Source organism: Haemaphysalis longicornis, unplaced genomic scaffold, assembly GCF_048455015.1.
Source record: "Haemaphysalis longicornis isolate Haplotype H1 unplaced genomic scaffold, Haemaphysalis longicornis Haplotype H1 scaffold_8, whole genome shotgun sequence".
Lineage (NCBI taxonomy): Eukaryota > Metazoa > Arthropoda > Arachnida > Ixodida > Ixodidae > Haemaphysalis > Haemaphysalis longicornis.
Window position 1 is genome coordinate 6,817,905 of NW_027526445.1, and position 20,274 is coordinate 6,838,178.

At 47.2% G+C, this 20,274-nt stretch overlaps 1 protein-coding gene across 1 annotated transcript in view; it reads left to right on the top strand.

Annotated features, from left to right (window-relative positions):
* Positions 1–20,274, top strand: part of LOC144149914 (medium-chain acyl-CoA ligase ACSF2, mitochondrial-like) — a 116,786-nt gene that overhangs the window by 24,881 nt on the left and 71,631 nt on the right. The gene's annotated exons all lie outside the window — the stretch shown is intronic.

The following is a 20,274-nucleotide window of genomic DNA, read 5'->3' on the forward strand; positions in this document are numbered from 1 at the left end:
TTCTGTCAACGGGAATTGCGAGTTCGGAGGTTGTAGCGAGGGCCTAGACCAGTCGGTGCAGACGAAGCTGGAGTACTAGTAGTTTCGCCTGAACTGGTTGGTTGCTGTTGCAGGCATGGTGGTCGGGAAGGGGTATCGTTCGTCGTAGATTGTGGTTCCGCATGAGGCCGTGCGGTAGGTGACTGGTTGGTGGATGGCCCCGCACGGGGCACCTTGAGCAATCTTGGTGACGGTACTGGCGATACCGCGGACCCCGAGCCCCCAAACATAAGCTGGATCCAACCGTGGCGATGTGTTTATAGGTGGAGGGTTAGAAACCACGAACGGTGGCCGTCGGAGCCCAGGTCAAGCTCCGGCGGATGGGCTCCCTGTCTGTTCACCAGGCAGGGAGCTCCGGCACCTCTTTGACTACCAGGGTAAGGTCAAGGAAGAAAGTACCCCCGTCTCCCTGCTTTTTCCTATGCTATATGGATAAATCAACCCCCCCCCCCGCCAGACGTGATCGGCCCCCTAAAAGGGGCCGCACCGAAGTATCTTTTCCTTCTTTGCCTTCTATCTCGCTCCCAAAGCAAGATAACTACCCTCGTTTTTTGATCATGGAATCTGTGGACAAATCGAAGCCGGTTTCTTCTCAATCGGTATTTCTTGTTTCTAAATACCTTGAAGGTATCATCGGCAAAACATATGACGCCAAAAAACTCAGAACTGGTGAAGTGCTAGTTGAAGTTAAAACCAAGCAGCAATCCACCATCCTCCTGAAACAAACCCGCATGGCAGATCTGGAGATCAGGGTCACACCCCACCGCAGCCTCAACAGTTGTCAAGGTGTGATCTCTGAGGCAGATCTCCTAACCGAGACAGAGACTGATCTGCTCGAAGGCCTTAAAGAACAAGGCGTGACAGCAGTAAGGCGCATCGGCATCAGGAGAGAGAACAAAGAAATACCCACCAAACATCTGATTCTGACTTTGGACCGCTGCACACTGCCCGAGCATATCAACGCAGGTTTCATCCGTTGTTCTGTCCGGCCATACATCCCGAACCCGCGGCGCTGTTTCAAGTGCCAGAGGTTCGGGCATGGTACCAACTCCTGTCGTGGCAGAACAACATGTGCCAAATGTGGCCAGCATGATCATCTATTTGACAACTGCACTGCAACCAACCTTACCTGCCCGAATTGCCAGGGTCCACATGCAGCATACTCTCGCGCCTGTGAAAAGTTTCAACAAGAGAAAAAAATCATTAACATAAAGGTAACAGAAAACATCACCTTCCCCGAGGCGTGAAAGAGGTTCGCCTCTTTTCCCCTGGGGAGGTACGCCGACGCAGCTCGCCGGGGGGCGGAGCGGCGTCTGGCTTCGGCGGGGACCCAGTACCGCGAGTCGGACTTGGTCCCGCCCCCGCCCCCCCCTGGGTTGCCTCTGGCGGCCCAACCCGCCACCGCACCGCCTGCTAAGTCAGCAGCGGCTGTGGTGGCATCCACGTCCGTTGGGGATGCCACTGCACCCTCTGTTTCCTCCTCTCCACCGGCCCAAAGCACACGCAAGGGCACGGAGATGGAGACGGAGGCAGTCGCAGCGACCCCCTCCTCCGCCTTACTGCCTGTGCCACCTGTGGTGCTCCCCACGCCTTCGGCACTGGCAGCGCAGGGAAAGAACACCCGAAAGGGTACCACGTCAAGGGGGCCCAGTCCGCTGGCCACCCCCTTGCCATCAGATGACGACATGGACGTCGAGCCCTTCCGGCTTTCATCGCAGCGGAAGGAACGGGCTGCGACGTCCAGGTCAGTAGAGAAGGTCAGAAAACCCCTTCCAAGAGTGCAAGCCCCGAAAGACCCTACATAAATAATCACACTCCAGTAGCTCTAACACATCATAATGGGAAGAGAAAACACTGTTCAATGGAACTGCAGAGGCCTTCTGAATAATCTTGACGACGTGCATGAGATTCTGCATGCCAATCAGCCAAGTTTAATGTGTGTCCAGGAAACACATCTTAATTATAAACACACAAATTTATTGAATAGTTACCTGGTATACAGGAAAGACAGGGATGGCTGCACACACTCTTCTAGCGGTGTGGCCATAATTGCCCGCAAATTCTTAGCATGCCACCCTGTCACCTAGAACACTGTTCTTGAGGCTGTAGCAATTCGAACAATAATATTTAATAGGTTGATAACGGTATGCTCCATATACATTCCTCCTGATGTCTCACTCTCGAGCTCTGACTTCGAGGCGCTGGTTGACCAACTGCCCGAACCATACATCCTTACAGGCGACCTTAATGCTCACAACTCTCTTTGGGGCTCTTCCAGAACGGATGCCCGAGGTCGCCTGATAGAGAAATTCCTTACATCTTCTGGAGCATGCCTTTTCAACAATAAACAGCCTACATACCATAACATAGGACATAATACATACTCATGTCTTGACTTGGCTATTGGTTCTGCAATTCTCTTTCCATGTCTTGAATGGGGCGTGGGCACAGACCCATATGGTAGTGACCATTTCCCCACTTCATTAACGCATATAGGTTCAGGCCCGAGCAGTCCATCTTCCCATAAAAGGTTTAATGAAGCAAGAGCTAACTGGAATACATTTACAGAGACATCCAAACTACACCACACATCCATAGGACACCTACACGTTGAAGAAGCTACCCAACTGCTCACGGCGCACATCCTCGACGCCGCCGAAAGGTCCATTCCCCACACCTCTGGTGCCCCGCGCAACCAGCGGAGGCCGTGGTGGAATGAGAACTGTAGGCGGGCGCGAGAGGCCCAGAACAAGGCGTGGGGTATCCTTCGTCGGTACCCCACGTCGAGTAACCTCCTCTTGTTCAAACGGGCCAAGGCATTCGGAAAACGTGTGCGCCGTGAGGCAAAACGCGATAGTTGGCGTACATTCATAACATCAATTAACTCCTACACAGACACACGGAAAGTATGGACGAGAATACGTAAACTCAAAGGACAACAAACACACAGCCTGCCTCTGGTCAGCACAACAGGGGACACACTCGTAGACCAGGCTGACACACTCGCACAACACTTCCAACACGTGTCCAGTTCAGCACACTACACAAACACTTTCATGAAACACAAACAAACGGCCGAAAAGAAGCCTATACTAGATAACAATAGGTCAACATCTTCTTATAACTCAGAGTTTTCACTGTATGAGCTGAGGGCTGCTCTGAGCACGTGTAAACCCTCAGCTCCAGGCCCAGACAACATCACATATACAATGATACAATACCTGCACGCAGACACTCTTCTAACACTCTTACACCTATATAACAAGATATGGCTTTCGGGGCACATTCCAAACTCTTGGAAGGAGGCTATAGTTGTAGCTTTCCTGAAGGAGGGAAAGGACCCGTCGTCTCCCTCAAGTTACCGTCCTATTGCCCTGACGAGCTGCCTGTGCAAGCTTCTCGAGAAGATGATCAATCGCAGGCTCGTGTACTTCCTCGAGTACAATGGTCTTCTCGAGAGCTGCCAGGCAGGCTTCAGGGCGGGGCGATCCACGAACGATCAACTCGTATCTCTTGAATCGTATATAAAGGATGCCTTCGTTCGTAAACAGTATTGTGTAACTGTGTTTTTCGACCTCGAGAAGGCCTACTACACCGCTTGGCGGTACGGGATCCTCAGTGACCTAAAGTCATTCGGTGTCTCGGGTAACATGTTAAACACTCTTGTCAGTTACCTGTCAGAAAGAACGTTTCGAGTGAGAGTCGGTGGTGCACTCTCAAGGGTTCACGTGCAAGAAAATGGCGGGCCACAAGGTGGTGTGTTAAGCTGCACTCTCTTCATAGTAAAAATGAACTCTCTTGGTAAGGCACTGCCACCCACAATCTCTTATTCCATGTATGTAGATGACGTCCAGATATCCTATAAATCATGTAATATGTCAGTCTGCGAACGTCAAGTCCAGCTTGGTGTAAAGAAACTTGCCGGCTGGGCAGACAAGAATGGTTTTAAATTGAATCCTGCAAAAAGCTCCTGCGTTGTGTACTCCAGGAAGCGCGGGGTCCATCCGGACCCAGATATTACTCTTAATGGCGTGTCGCTTCCTGTGAATAAGGAGCACAAGTTCTTAGGTGTGGTGTTTGATCAAAAACTCTCATTCATTCCCCACATCAAGGAACTTAAAAATAAATGTCTCAAAACAATGAATATACTTAAGGTTCTCTCCCACCAATCCTATGGTTCCGACAAAGAACTCTTGCTTCGCATGTATACTGCTTTGGTTGGGTCTCGTTTGGACTATGGCAGTGTGGTGTATGGGTCGGCGACTAAGACAGCCTTGCGAATTCTTGACCCAGTGCTACACTTGGGCCTTCGTCTTTCGGCGGGTGCTTTCCGCACTAGCCCTGCTGAGAGTCTGTATGCCGAGTGTAATAAGTGGAGCCCTGAGAACCAACGGACGTACATGGACTTACTTTATGCTTTTAAAATTTCATCGCTGAATAATCATTCTTTTTATCCTGTCTTTAACGATACATCCACATCTCTGCTCTTTGTAAATCGCCCATCCGTTCCTCTGCCCTTTTCACTTAGAGTGAAAGAGCGAGCCTCGGATCTGAGCGCTTCGTTTTTAGACGTGTACAGGTCATCCTCTTTAAACATTTTACCGCCTTGGCAAGTTCGCCCTGTGTCCTGTGACCTTTCTTTTATGAAACTTGACAAAAATCGGGTACAGCGAGCTGCAATACTTCAGCACTTTCTTTCTTTGCAGTTCAAATACCCACGTGCTGAATTCTAAAGTGACGCTTCTAAAACCTCCACTATGGTGTCGTGCGCTGCTCATGGTCCGGATTTCAGTGCATCCAGAACCATGAGCGTGCACACAACAATTTTTTCAGCAGAAGCGTACGGAATTTTACTGATTGTACGACATATCCTTGAAAATCAAATTCCCAATTCTATCATCTACACAGATTCCTTGAGTGTTGTTCGCGCACTGTCATCGCATACACCCCCCAAAAACCACATAGTTAATCTTGTATTTAAATCTATCATGTCTGTGTATGCGCAGAAGCATCAGCTGCTCCTCTGCTGGGTCCCAGGACACGCTGGGATCGCTGGAAACGAGTTGGCAGACGAGAGGGCAGCTGCTGCTGCGCTCAGGAACACTGTAGACATAACAACCGTACCATATACAGACCTCAAGCCACACATAAGACAACACTTGCGTAGAACATGGCAAACACACTGGAGTGAACAGACAGATAACAAGTTACACGCTATAAAACCACGCTTGGGACCATACACCACTGACACACGCAACAGACACACAGAAGTCGCCTTGGGTAGGCTGCGGATAGGGCACACCCATGCGACGCACTAGTATCTGCTGAAGGGATCTTCTAGACCCCAGTGCAGCAGGTGCGCAGAGGCCCTATCCGTAGTGCACATATTAATCACATGCAAGGCACTTCACACAACACGACACAAACACTTCAGAGAACTCTACAGACAACATATTCCCCTACATCCATCGTTTTTCCTAGGTGATGATGCCATTGTTTCCGTGAAACGTGTGTTTGAGTATTTGTCCGACGTCGTTTTTAAACCTCATTTCCTATCACGCATCATGAAATCTGGCCCTATACACCAGCCATGCTCATTGTAGTTTTGTGACTTTACATTTGTTTTTGCTGATTTTACTTAGTGTTTAAGGTTTCACCCCTATCATCGACTATTGTTTTGGCGCTCTTTGCCCCAGTTGGCCTTGCGCCATAAACATCCAACGATCATCATCATCTGGTTGGTGGATGGCTTGTTGCACCTGGAGGTTGGGTTGACTGGAACAGGAATTGGTCGGAGTTTATCCTTCGAAGTTGAACTCGTTGTGGGCAGTGTAGTAGAACGTTGGTTTCTTGGTTGGTCGTTGGCGAGACGTTGAGCCATTTACGCTTGAAGAGTTTTAAGCATGAGTACAAGAAATACTTCGCAAATACGGGCAGTTAAATAGAGTCCAAGTGGCCGAGTCATTGCGTGATGAATGCAGGTTATCGGATGTGTCATTTTCAGTGTCCCGATTTAGTTTCACAGGAGCGGGGGAACCACTATGTACGGAGTTGCTTGAAGACGATGTGTTGTCACTGACTCTTGTGAACAGCAGCTGTCGGAGGTGACTTGCTAAGATTGCCGTTCCCTCAAAACTTGCAACAAACAGCTGCCGCCCTTGAAACAAACCGCGTTTCAAGTAGTGCAATCATAAGACTACATCTATAGGCGCAAGCAGCAACGTATCTAACTTCAGAGTAAAGATAAATGGGAAGTACCGACACGAGAAACGTGGTTTTATCTACTTGAATGCGATATCTGTAAAATGCACTATGCTGGCGAGACCAAAACCCTTTCCGGAACCGGTTCAACAACCACAAGGCTCATATCTCTACACTACCTCACCTACCGATATCAAAGCATGCCAATGTCACCGGCCACTCATTTGACCATATCAAAGCAACGATACTTGAGTCTGGCTTCCGTACTGCCCATTCCGGAAGCGGTTCAACAGCCACAAGGGTCATATCTCTACACTACCTCACCTACCGATATCAAAGCATGCAAATGTCGCGGGCCACTCATTTGACCATATCAAAGCAACGATACTTGAGTCTGGCTTTCGTAGTGGCCTATGTACTGCATATTACATCCGCCACACTCCAATAGGTAGACGAAATCGGACGAGTAACAATCAAATGACCCACGTATAGAATGTCAGAAGTCCGAATGTGTGCTAATATCAACCCTCGCGGTCTCCACGTGTTTACGTACCAAACATCGGTTTTGGCCACACGGTCGGCAGCCTTCCGACATTCTATACGTGGGTCACTTGATGGTGACTCGTCTAAATTGGTCTACCTAATGGAGTGTGGTGGATGTAATATGCAGTACATAAGACATATGGATGGACCTTTTCGAATGCGGTTTAACAATCACCGCTATCACACCAAGGCACTCCCAAACCTTCCCTTTTCCAGACACCTAGCGATGCAAAATCACTCTTTCGGTGACATTAATCTCACGCTTCTACAGAGCAGTTTTTCCAGCTGTAGGGAGCGAGAACAATGTGAGTCTCACTTAATCTATTAATTTAATACCCTGAAGGGGGGTCTTAATGAGAGTCCTGGAACTATGACTGTAATTCGTACGCTGCATGACCATTGAAGCGTTGTGACCCCGGGACATACGAGACCTTGTGGTATTGTTGTCCTTTTGCTATGCTCACATTAAGCCCTTTGTGTGCATCGGCCTTTCCCGCGCAGGGCATTGCATGGTCTGAGGTTTACAGGCAGCCTGTTGCTCCAGGTGTGAGGCTGTACATTGTAACACAAACAACGTACCGTTATGTTCCGCGTCACTATAATTATCCCGTCCGCTCCCGGCCCCCTGCCAGCACTTCCCTTCCCGCCCCCGCTATTTTTTATTTTTTTCTATCTCATTTCCTTGTCTCAACGCTTAGCCAGCATAACACGCCTCATTAATAACCAGATTGTACCCATTGCCTGTTTATGTCACCATATGTCATACCCATTTTATCCTTGAGAAATGTGAAATGGAATGTTGAAGCTTTTAATTCCAACCGAGCGTTAGAGAAGTATTCTATTTTGGTGTCTGTTGTGGCTTATGCCTCGGGTGTCTTGTAATCACATTGTGATCCCCAATGCGCGCGTCCTTGCTGTCTTTTCGCTCGTGTTTTTCTTTGCTTCTGTTTTTTATTGTTTCCCTCTTTTTCTTCTTTTTTTCTATTTTTTGGTTGCCGAGGAGGCACGGCACGTACCGACGGTCAGCGCTCTCTTCTTGTTTGCATGTTTTTACAAATCGCCGCGCTCCGCCATATTTTCGTAGATTGAGCCCAGGGAACCACGCGTGCCGGCGACAGGCCGAGTGCTAACAGTTAACAGGCCATGCATTGATCTGGCGCGACACGACGTGACGCCGTGTACAAAGAGAGGCGTAGGCGGGGAAGGGGACGCCTTAAATGAGCTCCCCCATTGGCTTTTGTGGGACACCCCAATGTCGCGGAGGCTACCTGCGCTTCAGATACAGTAATGGTCCCCGCTTGCATTCTTGACCTTGCCGCTGAAGACGATCGGTAGTTAATTCTTGTTACCGGTGACGCGCATGTAAACTCACTACTCGTGGCGGCGTGTGCTTTGTAGTTTTCCCCTCTCGGAGACGCCGTATGTTTTTGGGCCTTTCGCCACTCATGAACTCGTCACGTTTCCTATCATCCCCACCACTCGCGTTCATGCAGTGTGTTCGTCCTTGCCTCTTTCTTGCCTCCTACTTGCCACCTTGTACCACCTTCTTCCTCTCGTCTTTTTATTAATGCTCTTTTTCGCATGCCTTTGGCAGAATAAGCTCTGTATGGTGTGTGTGGTCCTATGTGTCTTTGTTTTCCATGAGGCTTGTGTTTCGGGGCGCCGCCCTCACTCTGAGTCCGTATGATTTTACCCAAAGCTTTCATTCCTGAGGAAGACCTGTCTCAGGTTGAAACTTTGGAAATAAAGTCTCCGAAGAGCGTACTTCTACATTGTGCGTATTCCTGCAGCAACTAAGGACTTTACTCACGACTATATATATATATATAGTCGTTAAGGGCTTCTCACGGGCTAGGGACACGGGGCGAGGGCATTGTCATATGCTGATCTCGGCGGGGCAGGGGTTAATGTATTTTTGTTTCCTGTGCTTGGGGGTGGTAGCCAGCGGCAGTCGGAGTAATCGGGGTGAAGGGGACCTTCTTTTTTACCTGAAGCAAAATGGAGAGACGGGCTAGTTGGTTCGCAATTTCCATGAGTGAAACTTCTTTTTAACCCCCGCGCCGTGACTCGAGTGTCTACGACATGTCGAGAGTGCTCGACCAGCGTTGAACCCTCTTAAGCTCCCTATGGCACCAAGACTGCCAGAACAGAGACCCTCGCTATGCATGTAGCGAATCAGAATAGGAAATGAGGGGCTCGTTGAAATAAGACAGAAATAAGGGTTGGCAGTCAAGAAAACCTCGGAAAGCAAGGGGAAGGTGTCGTAGGTCATTGAAAAAGATAAAGAATTTGGAAAGAAAGAAAGTCAAGGAAAAAAAAATCCCCTCATTTCCTATTCTGATTCGCTACATGCATAGCGAGGGCCTCTGTTCTGGCAGTCTTGGTGCCATAGTAAGCTTAAGAGGGTTCAACGCTGGTCGACCACTCTCGACATATCGTAGAAACTCGACTCACGCCGCGGGGGTTAACAAGAAGGTCCCCTTCACCCCGAGTAGAAGGAGTGGCGCTGGTTGCTACCCCCAAGTGCAGGAAACGAAAAAAAAAAACCTGAATATAATTACACCAGAAAGTGCTGGGCAAAATAGCCCCGCTGGAAGCGTAGTGGTTATCGCACCAGACCGGTATTCTGGAGGTCGTGGGTTCGGATCCCAGCCGGCGGGCATTTTTTCTGCACTTTCTTTCTTTCTTTCCAAATTCTGTATCTGTTTCAATGACCTACCACATCTTTCCCCTTGCTTTCCGAGGTTTTCTTGACTGCCAACCCTTATTTCTGTCTTATTTCAATGAGCCCCTCATTTCCTATTCTGATTCGTTATATATGTATATATATATATATATAGAGAGATACGGGACGAGGGACTCGGTAAAGATACATATCAAGGTTGCAGTCGTCATTGCCAGTGCTATTCGGCTTTTTTTTTTTTTTTTTTCGAAATATATAATGGGGCCGAATGACGTGTGCTTGTCACGTTTCTTTGATTCATTGATAAATAAGCGAAAATATAAGTCGAGAAAAAATCCGCCGTTTTCCGGGAGCGGGACTCGAACCCACATCTCCGCATAACCGGTGCGGTGCGTTAACCAATTACGCTATCCCCACAGCGGCTTCTCTCTCGACTTTAAAGCGGGGGTTTATATTTACAAGAGCTCTGAGGCCGGTCAACTAGCGCCGCCCCTCGACTACCGCGGGAGACGTAGAACGTCTTCTTTCCCAGCGGCCGCCACGTAGAACGTGGTCGGAGGTCGGGGTTAGCAATTGGCATATCCGAACTGCTGGAGCCAGTGCCTCGTAATGCATGTAGCAGAACAGAGAGATACGGGACGAGGGACTCGGTAAAGATACATATCAAGGTTGCAGTCGTCATTGCCAGTGCTATTCGGCTTTTTTTTTTTTTTTTTTCGAAATATATAATGGGGCCGAATGACGTGTGCTTGTCACGTTTCTTTGATTCATTGATAAATAAGCGAAAATATAAGTCGAGAAAAAATCCGCCGTTTTCCGGGAGCGGGACTCGAACCCACATCTCCGCATAACCGGTGCGGTGCGTTAACCAATTACGCTATCCCCACAGCGGCTTCTCTCTCGACTTTAAAGCGGGGGTTTATATTTACAAGAGCTCTGAGGCCGGTCAACTAGCGCCGCCCCTCGACTACCGCGGGAGACGTAGAACGTCTTCTTTCCCAGCGGCCGCCACGTAGAACGTGGTCGGAGGTCGGGGTTAGCAATTGGCATATCCGAACTGCTGGAGCCAGTGCCTCGTAATGCATGTAGCAGAACAGAGAGATACGGGACGAGGGACTCGGTAAAGATACATATCAAGGTTGCAGTCGTCATTGCCAGTGCTATTCGGCTTTTTTTTTTTTTTTTTTTTCGAAATATATAATGGGGCCGAATGACGTGTGCTTGTCACGTTTCTTTGATTCATTGATAAATAAGCGAAAATATAAGTCGAGAAAAAATCCGCCGTTTTCCGGGAGCGGGACTCGAACCCACATCTCCGCATAACCGGTGCGGTGCGTTAACCAATTACGCTATCCCCACAGCGGCTTCTCTCTCGACTTTAAAGCGGGGGTTTATATTTACAAGAGCTCTGAGGCCGGTCAACTAGCGCCGCCCCTCGACTACCGCGGGAGACGTAGAACGTCTTCTTTCCCAGCGGCCGCCACGTAGAACGTGGTCGGAGGTCGGGGTTAGCAATTGGCATATCCGAACTGCTGGAGCCAGTGCCTCGTAATGCATGTAGCAGAACAGAGAGATACGGGACGAGGGACTCGGTAAAGATACATATCAAGGTTGCAGTCGTCATTGCCAGTGCTATTCGGCTTTTTTTTTTTTTTTTTCGAAATATATAATGGGGCCGAATGACGTGTGCTTGTCACGTTTCTTTGATTCATTGATAAATAAGCGAAAATATAAGTCGAGAAAAAATCCGCCGTTTTCCGGGAGCGGGACTCGAACCCACATCTCCGCATAACCGGTGCGGTGCGTTAACCAATTACGCTATCCCCACAGCGGCTTCTCTCTCGACTTTAAAGCGGGGGTTTATATTTACAAGAGCTCTGAGGCCGGTCAACTAGCGCCGCCCCTCGACTACCGCGGGAGACGTAGAACGTCTTCTTTCCCAGCGGCCGCCACGTAGAACGTGGTCGGAGGTCGGGGTTAGCAATTGGCATATCCGAACTGCTGGAGCCAGTGCCTCGTAATGCATGTAGCAGAACAGAGAGATACGGGACGAGGGACTCGGTAAAGATACATATCAAGGTTGCAGTCGTCATTGCCAGTGCTATTCGGCTTTTTTTTTTTTTTTTTTTTTTCGAAATATATAATGGGGCCGAATGACGTGTGCTTGTCACGTTTCTTTGATTCATTGATAAATAAGCGAAAATATAAGTCGAGAAAAAATCCGCCGTTTTCCGGGAGCGGGACTCGAACCCACATCTCCGCATAACCGGTGCGGTGCGTTAACCAATTACGCTATCCCCACAGCGGCTTCTCTCTCGACTTTAAGGCGGGGGTTTATATTTACAAGAGCTCTGAGGCCGGTCAACTAGCGCCGCCCCTCGACTACCGCGGGAGACGTAGAACGTCTTCTTTCCCAGCGGCCGCCACGTAGAACGTGGTCGGAGGTCGGGGTTAGCAATTGGCATATCCGAACTGCTGGAGCCAGTGCCTCGTAATGCATGTAGCAGAACAGAGAGATACGGGACGAGGGACTCGGTAAAGATACATATCAAGGTTGCAGTCGTCATTGCCAGTGCTATTCGGCTTTTTTTTTTTTTTCGAAATATATAATGGGGCCGAATGACGTGTGCTTGTCACGTTTCTTTGATTCATTGATAAATAAGCGAAAATATAAGTCGAGAAAAAATCCGCCGTTTTCCGGGAGCGGGACTCGAACCCACATCTCCGCATAACCGGTGCGGTGCGTTAACCAATTACGCTATCCCCACAGCGGCTTCTCTCTCGACTTTAAAGCGGGGGTTTATATTTACAAGAGCTCTGAGGCCGGTCAACTAGCGCCGCCCCTCGACTACCGCGGGAGACGTAGAACGTCTTCTTTCCCAGCGGCCGCCACGTAGAACGTGTTCTGCTACATGCATTACGAGGCACTGGCTCCAGCAGTTCGGATATGCCAATTGCTAACCCCGACCTCCGACCACGTTCTACGTGGCGGCCGCTGGGAAAGAAGACGTTCTACGTCTCCCGCGGTAGTCGAGGGGCGGCGCTAGTTGACCGGCCTCAGAGCTCTTGTAAATATAAACCCCCGCTTTAAAGTCGAGAGAGAAGCCGCTGTGGGGATAGCGTAATTGGTTAACGCACCGCACCGGTTATGCGGAGATGTGGGTTCGAGTCCCGCTCCCGGAAAACGGCGGATTTTTTCTCGACTTATATTTTCGCTTATTTATCAATGAATCAAAGAAACGTGACAAGCACACGTCATTCGGCCCCATTATATATTTCGAAAAAAAAAAAAAAAAAAAAAGCCGAATAGCACTGGCAATGACGACTGCAACCTTGATATGTATCTTTACCGAGTCCCTCGTCTCGTATCTCTCTGTTCTGCTACATGCATTACGAGGCACTGGCTCCAGCAGTTCGGATATGCCAATTGCTAACCCCGACCTCCGACCACGTTCTACGTGGCGGCCGCTGGGAAAGAAGACGTTCTACGTCTCCCGCGGTAGTCGAGGGGCGGCGCTAGTTGACCGGCCTCAGAGCTCTTGTAAATATAAACCCCCGCTTTAAAGTCGAGAGAGAAGCCGCTGTGGGGATAGCGTAATTGGTTAACGCACCGCACCGGTTATGCGGAGATGTGGGTTCGAGTCCCGCTCCCGGAAAACGGCGGATTTTTTCTCGACTTATATTTTCGCTTATTTATCAATGAATCAAAGAAACGTGACAAGCACACGTCATTCGGCCCCATTATATATTTCGAAAAAAAAAAAAAAAAAGCCGAATAGCACTGGCAATGACGACTGCAACCTTGATATGTATCTTTACCGAGTCCCTCGTCCCGTATCTCTCTGTTCTGCTACATGCATTACGAGGCACTGGCTCCAGCAGTTCGGATATGCCAATTGCTAACCCCGACCTCCGACCACGTTCTACGTGGCGGCCGCTGGGAAAGAAGACGTTCTACGTCTCCCGCGGTAGTCGAGGGGCGGCGCTAGTTGACCGGCCTCAGAGCTCTTGTAAATATAAACCCCCGCTTTAAAGTCGAGAGAGAAGCCGCTGTGGGGATAGCGTAATTGGTTAACGCACCGCACCGGTTATGCGGAGATGTGGGTTCGAGTCCCGCTCCCGGAAAACGGCGGATTTTTTCTCGACTTATATTTTCGCTTATTTATCAATGAATCAAAGAAACGTGACAAGCACACGTCATTCGGCCCCATTATATATTTCGAAAAAAAAAAAAAAAAAAAGCCGAATAGCACTGGCAATGACGACTGCAACCTTGATATGTATCTTTACCGAGTCCCTCGTCCCGTATCTCTCTGTTCTGCTACATGCATTACGAGGCACTGGCTCCAGCAGTTCGGATATGCCAATTGCTAACCCCGACCTCCGACCACGTTCTACGTGGCGGCCGCTGGGAAAGAAGACGTTCTACGTCTCCCGCGGTAGTCGAGGGGCGGCGCTAGTTGACCGGCCTCAGAGCTCTTGTAAATATAAACCCCCGCTTTAAAGTCGAGAGAGAAGCCGCTGTGGGGATAGCGTAATTGGTTAACACACCGCACCGGTTATGCGGAGATGTGGGTTCGAGTCCCGCTCCCGGAAAACGGCGGATTTTTTCTCGACTTATATTTTCGCTTATTTATCAATGAATCAAAGAAACGTGACAAGCACACGTCATTCGGCCCCATTATATATTTCGAAAAAAAAAAAAAAAAAAAAAGCCGAATAGCACTGGCAATGACGACTGCAACCTTGATATGTATATATATATATATATATATATATATAAGAGAAGAAAAACTTCGAACAAGGTAAAAGCACGATTGTGGCCATTGTGGCCTACGTTTCAGCAAAGAGAACTTGCTTTCCTCAGGGCAATCTCTCGCCTGGCAGGCAGGGTTTATATAGGGGTAGGACCCCAGGTGAAAGGAGAGGGAAAGATGGAAGGGAAATTGAGCAAGCTGATTGGTTTCGGACTGTGTCGGGGGAGAGATTGAGGGGCCAAGAAGGTTGTCTAGTTTAAGCCGCGAAGTAGGTCACACGGAAGTCAGCTGGTGGCTGATATTCGTGGAATTTTTGGACAGAAAGGATGAGAGGGTGCTTATTGACCCGCCGCGGGGTATAGGGAAAGGATCTCAGAACCGCCGGAAGCAGACCAGGCGGTGAGGGTGGGGTCCTTATCAGAAACTATCTGCAAGCCTCAGGTCAGAAGAAAAGAATGAGACGGGGGAAAACTAACTAGGTCAAGAAAAAAGAAAAAAGGAGAAAAAAACAGGGAGGGAAACCACATAAACCCACACACAAAAGAAAAAGCAATGACCGGGCAACTGAAATGGCACGTGTCACCCACGGCAACATTCCAGGAACAGGCCTGTCCTGAAACTCAAAAACGAAAAGATAAAGTTAGAGTGACGTACGGGGCACAAGTCCACGCGGAGCAAAAAAATAAAAAAAAATAAAAAAAGGAGAAATTAAATAAATAAAATTGAATTCCAAAAGCAAGGTTGGAGGCATGAGGGCGAGTATTAGGCTAGACGCTAAGGAATGAAAAAAAAAGAAATTAGGTGACCAGGTACAAAGCAGAGTGAACGGTCATAGCCTTTGGATGAGGTATATGCACGAAAATGCCTAATGCTGTATTCCCGGTGAATATCGCAAGGATTCCAAGTTGCGCTTAGACGCATTAATTCCAGCAGGTTCCATGGAGTTGAATTTGTGAATTAAGTAGGATTCTTGGTATTTCCTGTCCCTAGGAGACTTAAAATTTGACTGAAGTATATATAACTTAAGGTCATCAAAACTGTGGCCTGGTTGGTTGAAATGCTGCGCTACAGCTATGGAGGATTTGCTAAGTGTATCTGCCCGGTGACCGCTAAGGCGTAGGCTCATAGGTTGGCTCGTTTCGCCTATATACTGTTTGTGGCACATTGAGCATTCCAACATATACACAATGTTGGATGAAGTGCACGTAAAACTTGAATTAACCTTGTGGACATAATTACTGGCTGTGCTTTTTACAACGCAGTCTGTTTGCAGGTGCCTACAAGTCTTGCATCTGGGGCGGGAGCAGCTGGCTATGACTGGTTGCTTTGAAGGTCCTGTTTTAGCATGCACTAAAATATCTTTTAGATTCCTGTTTTCTCCGGTAGGTAACCCTTGGTGCTTCCGGGAAAGTCTTTTTAAGTCGGTCGTTACTGGCTAAAATGGGGTAGTACTTCCGCAGTATATTGTTTACGTTTGGGAGGGCGTTTGAAAATTTAGTTATTAGGGCAGGTGGCCTGGCGCTTTCGTTTTGCCGCTGTTTCTTGAGAACGTCATCCCTTTTGAGATTAGACACACGTTGGTGCGCCTGATCGAGCGAGCTTTTGGGGTGGTTCCTGTTCATAAGGGTGGCCTTGAGTTCGTCTAGGTGCTCTACGTAGTCACTGTCATCACTGCATACTCTTCTAAGCCTGGTGGCTTGTCCTACAAAGATCCCTTGTTTGCAGTGTCTGGGGTGATGGCTTTTATAATCTAGGTACTGCTGCCTGTCTGTTGGCTTTCTAAAAAGCGTGGTTTTAAGTTTACCATTGTCTAGAATGACGGTAGTATCTAGGAAGTTCACTTCTTTTTCAGAATACTGGCAGGAGAATTTAATAGTCGGATGCGAAGAATTGAGATGGGATATAAACGTTTCTAGAGTCGCGCGACCGTGTTCCCAAATCATAAAGATGTCGTCTATGTAGCGGAGGTAAACCTGAGGTTTATGCGGAAAAGAGCTTAATAGGGTAGCTTCAAGTTGCCCCATTGAAATGTTGGCATAGGTCGGTGCGAATGGAGTACCCATGCTAGTTCCAAAAACTTGCAAAAAGTAAGAAGAGTCAAATTCAAAATAATTGAGAGTTAGAACTAGTTTTAACAAAGTTATGTACACTTCTGGTGCGTGTTGGTGCGGGTTCACTGATAGAGATTTTGAAATCGCTTCAATTCCTTCGGCGAACGGAATGTTTGTATACAATGCAGCAACGTCAAGAGTAACAAGGAGGGTTCCGCTGGGTAGGCGCCCGCCCATATTTATCTCTTCTATTATGCGGAGGAAGTGGGGGGTGTCCTGAACGAATGAAGGAAGAAGAGCCGGAATGTCGGATAGGTGATGATTCAGAAACAGAGATAGTGCTTCGGTTGGGGTATTGTTATTCGAAATTATGGGTCTGCCAGGAATGTCGGCACTGAACAATAATTCTACGGGGATTTTATGGACTTTTGGGAGGAGGTAAAAACGTCCTGCATGATTATTATTCGGTTTCATGAAATTTAAGTCAGTAGTCGTTATTAATTCTCTAGATCGTAGATCTGTGAGGGTCTGAAGGATTTTTAGGCTGTATTCCTGGCTCGGATCGTTATCTAAGGGCTTGTAGTGGCAAGGGTTATTGAGCTGCCTATAAGCTTCATCTTTGTATTTTCCCATAGGTAAAACAACTACACTACCACCTTTGTCGGCTGGCTTTATGACTATGTCGGTTCTGGCTGATAGGCAATTCAGGGTAACTTCTTCCGACGGAGTTAGGTTCTTGCGTTTGTTTGATCGCTTAGTTGTTGCCAAAATTTCTCTTGATACTGATTTTAAGTACAGATCCAATTTTGGAGATTGATCTACATCTGGAGTCCGAGTGCTAGGAGGGTGGAGGGTGCGTTCGTTAATGTCAGGTTGGCCCTGCTTCTCCGAAAAAAACTCGCTTAGTCTCATTCTCCGAGAAAATTAAGTGAGATCTTTGTGTAACTCGTATTCATTCACACTGTTATTTGTGGGACAGAAAGTTAGACCTCGTTCTAGGATACCTTTTTCGTCGGCCGTTAGTGTTTTGGAAATGTCAATAACGTTGCTGGGGCAGGTAGCGAGAGAGCTCGTTTTTTCTGTAGGATTATTGGCTGGGAGAGGAGGTTCTATTAAAGCGATCTCTGTATCGAGGGAAGACATTACATGACCTAGTACTTCATAGTCGCGGCTATTGAGAGGCTGATCTCCTACAGTACATGCTGCATTTTGCGAGGGAAGTTGGTCACGCTGAAACTTAACCGGTTGCTTATTGCTAAGATCATTTTCCTTACGATTTATGAAAATATTGAGATCTAGTTTCTCCTGCTCGGTTAGTGGAAGAGCTTCAATCTGGTCGTTTAAGAGGCTGAGTTGGCTAGTACAGTGTTCTCTAAGAATTTCTAGGAGGGAAAGAGAAGCATTGTTCAGAATATCTTGCCACCTGGCAGCTAGTTCAGGAGGGAGCTCACCAAGGGCACATCTAACTTTTAGGCGAAGGCCTTTGGGAATCTTTTTGCTTTGGAGATACGACGAGTACGTTTTTAGATGAAATCTGTAGTTGGTTTGTTTGCCGGCTAGTTTTCGAGCTTTCAGGAAAGAGCGGGATTTAGGGGTTGAAGCATACGGCCTACTCGGTGGTAGTCATTTGTGTTTGTTCCGAGCAGACCTCCGGGGTGACACTTTTTTGCTTGGAGTCAGTAGTTTAGGGGGGCTGCTAGGGATGAGGTCCACATCTATGCCTGTTTGGGTGCCTGTTTGCGTTATACTGCGTGTTGGGGTCTGCGTGAACCATGAGCGTGTTGTCTTTGGTGGGTCGGGTTGTTGTTCGCTCACGTGCTGTACAGCTGGGGTTGCGGCCACGTCCACGGTTTGTGTGCTGGCGTCACATGTGCTGTTCTTAGGTGGACATGGCATTTCGCTACCGTTGGGGGTGTTGGGTTGGTTCTGTTGTTCTGTGCTGGCCGGAGACGGGAGGTTGATGCGTGAAGTTGGGAGCGTCACCTTAAATGTGTTCCTCAGCCTGTGCTTGATGTTTTCGGAATTCAGTCGGACGCTTCGAAAGTTAGGGTGTAGTCCGTCCTTGGCCAGGTGTCCTAGGGGGTCATGGTGAATTTTTGCGTGGTGAATGATGTCAACGTTTCCTGTGTTGTGTCCAAGGTACATGAGGAAGTCGTTAAGCTTAGCCGACCTTTGTGAGTGAGCTATAAGTCTGTGTGTCTGGGGTATGTCTGGCTTGTGTTTGTTTTCGATCCTGGGAAGTACTGTTGTCAGGGTTATCTTTGCTTTGGGCCTGTTGGTATGAACATCGTGAACAAGAGTTTTCATGGCCTCGATGGTGCTTTCAGCGGTGTTGTTCTTTAAGTCGTTAGTGCCAAAGTGCAGAACGAAGTGAGTGATGTTGCGTGGGGCGGCGTCAATCAGTTTTCTGATGTCATGGGTTGTGGCGCCGCTTTGAAAGCTGATGTATGGTGAATGTTGTCCGGAAGGGAAGTGGTCGTGAATGTACTTAAAGTGGCTATCACCGATGAGAGCTATGTGTGCCAGGGAGAGGAGAGGGGGCTTACCTTGCTCCGTCATCTTCGTACACGAAATCCAGGGAGTAGTATCGTGCTTTTACCTTGTTCGAAGTTTTTCTTCTCTTGTGTTCTCTACCATCTTCAAAGTTCTACTACTCCCTATATATATATATATATATATATATATATATATATATATATATATATATATATATATATACAGAAAGATAGGTAGGCAGGCTACAACGCCAAAGGAGGCATAGGGGTGTGGTTAGGCTCTTTTTTTTAATACGGTTAATGAAGTTAATATTTTTTTTAAATCTACGGAAGAAAGAAAGAAAGAAAAACGCGCCCAGAGTAGGGACCGAACCCACGCCTTTGTGGGTTCGAAGCAAGGCGTGGGTTCTGTCCCCACTCTGGGCGCGTGGTTTTCTTTCTTTTTTTCTTCCGTATATTTAAAAAATATATTAACTTCATTAACCGTAGTAAAAGAAAGAGCCTAACCACACCCCTATGCCTCCTTTGGCGTTGTAGACTGCCGACCTATCTTTCTGTATTACCCCAACGAGCCCCTCATTTCCTTACTATATATATATATATAGAGAGAGAGAGAGATACGGTAATTAGAGACAGAGACACACGAGAACAACATTAAAATAAAAATAAAAGTTTACTTACTTTTCAGCAAGAGGAGTTCCTTTCTTCAGAGTGCTGAAACGTGAGTACTCTGAACGCACCTTGAACGTCTACCTGAAACGTCCGTAACTTTTATTTTTATGTTTAATGTTTTTCCCGTGGGTCTCTTTCTCTGCTTACCTTATTTTTTGAGCTATCTGTGAGTTTGTGTTTCCAGACTATATATATATATATATATATATATATATATATATATTATATATATATATATATATATATTATATATATATATATATATATATATATATATATATATATATATATATATATATATATATATATATATATATATATATATATATATATATATATATATATATATATATATATATATATATATATATGTGTGTGTGTGTGTGTGTGTAATTTTACATCTGTGGGTGCGGGGTGTCATTTTGTGGTCTAAGCGCACACATCGCAACAGTTAGACAAAATCCTACAAGTTAAAACCCCAATTGTGGAACTTTTATTTGCTGCTTTCTTGAGAACACCTAATGCCATTAGCAGAGAATGCTGAGCCACTTGCCGAGTTGTGTATTACATCGTTGTGGTTACTGAGAATATGAAGCTTGGACTTAAAATCTCTAGGGGTATCACTGAACAGTGCGGAGAATGCTTACGTCCCTGCCTTATGGTCTCAATATATTTTTCAGCACATAATCACTCCTCACAAAACGTTTGCAAACCTGCAGTAATAAAATATCGTAGTAAAAACGAAGAATACGCTACACAGCTGCTCTTGGTTGTGCTTTGGTGAAGTTCAAACTGTGTGAGACAAAAAGTTCGTTAATGTCATTCCCAATGAT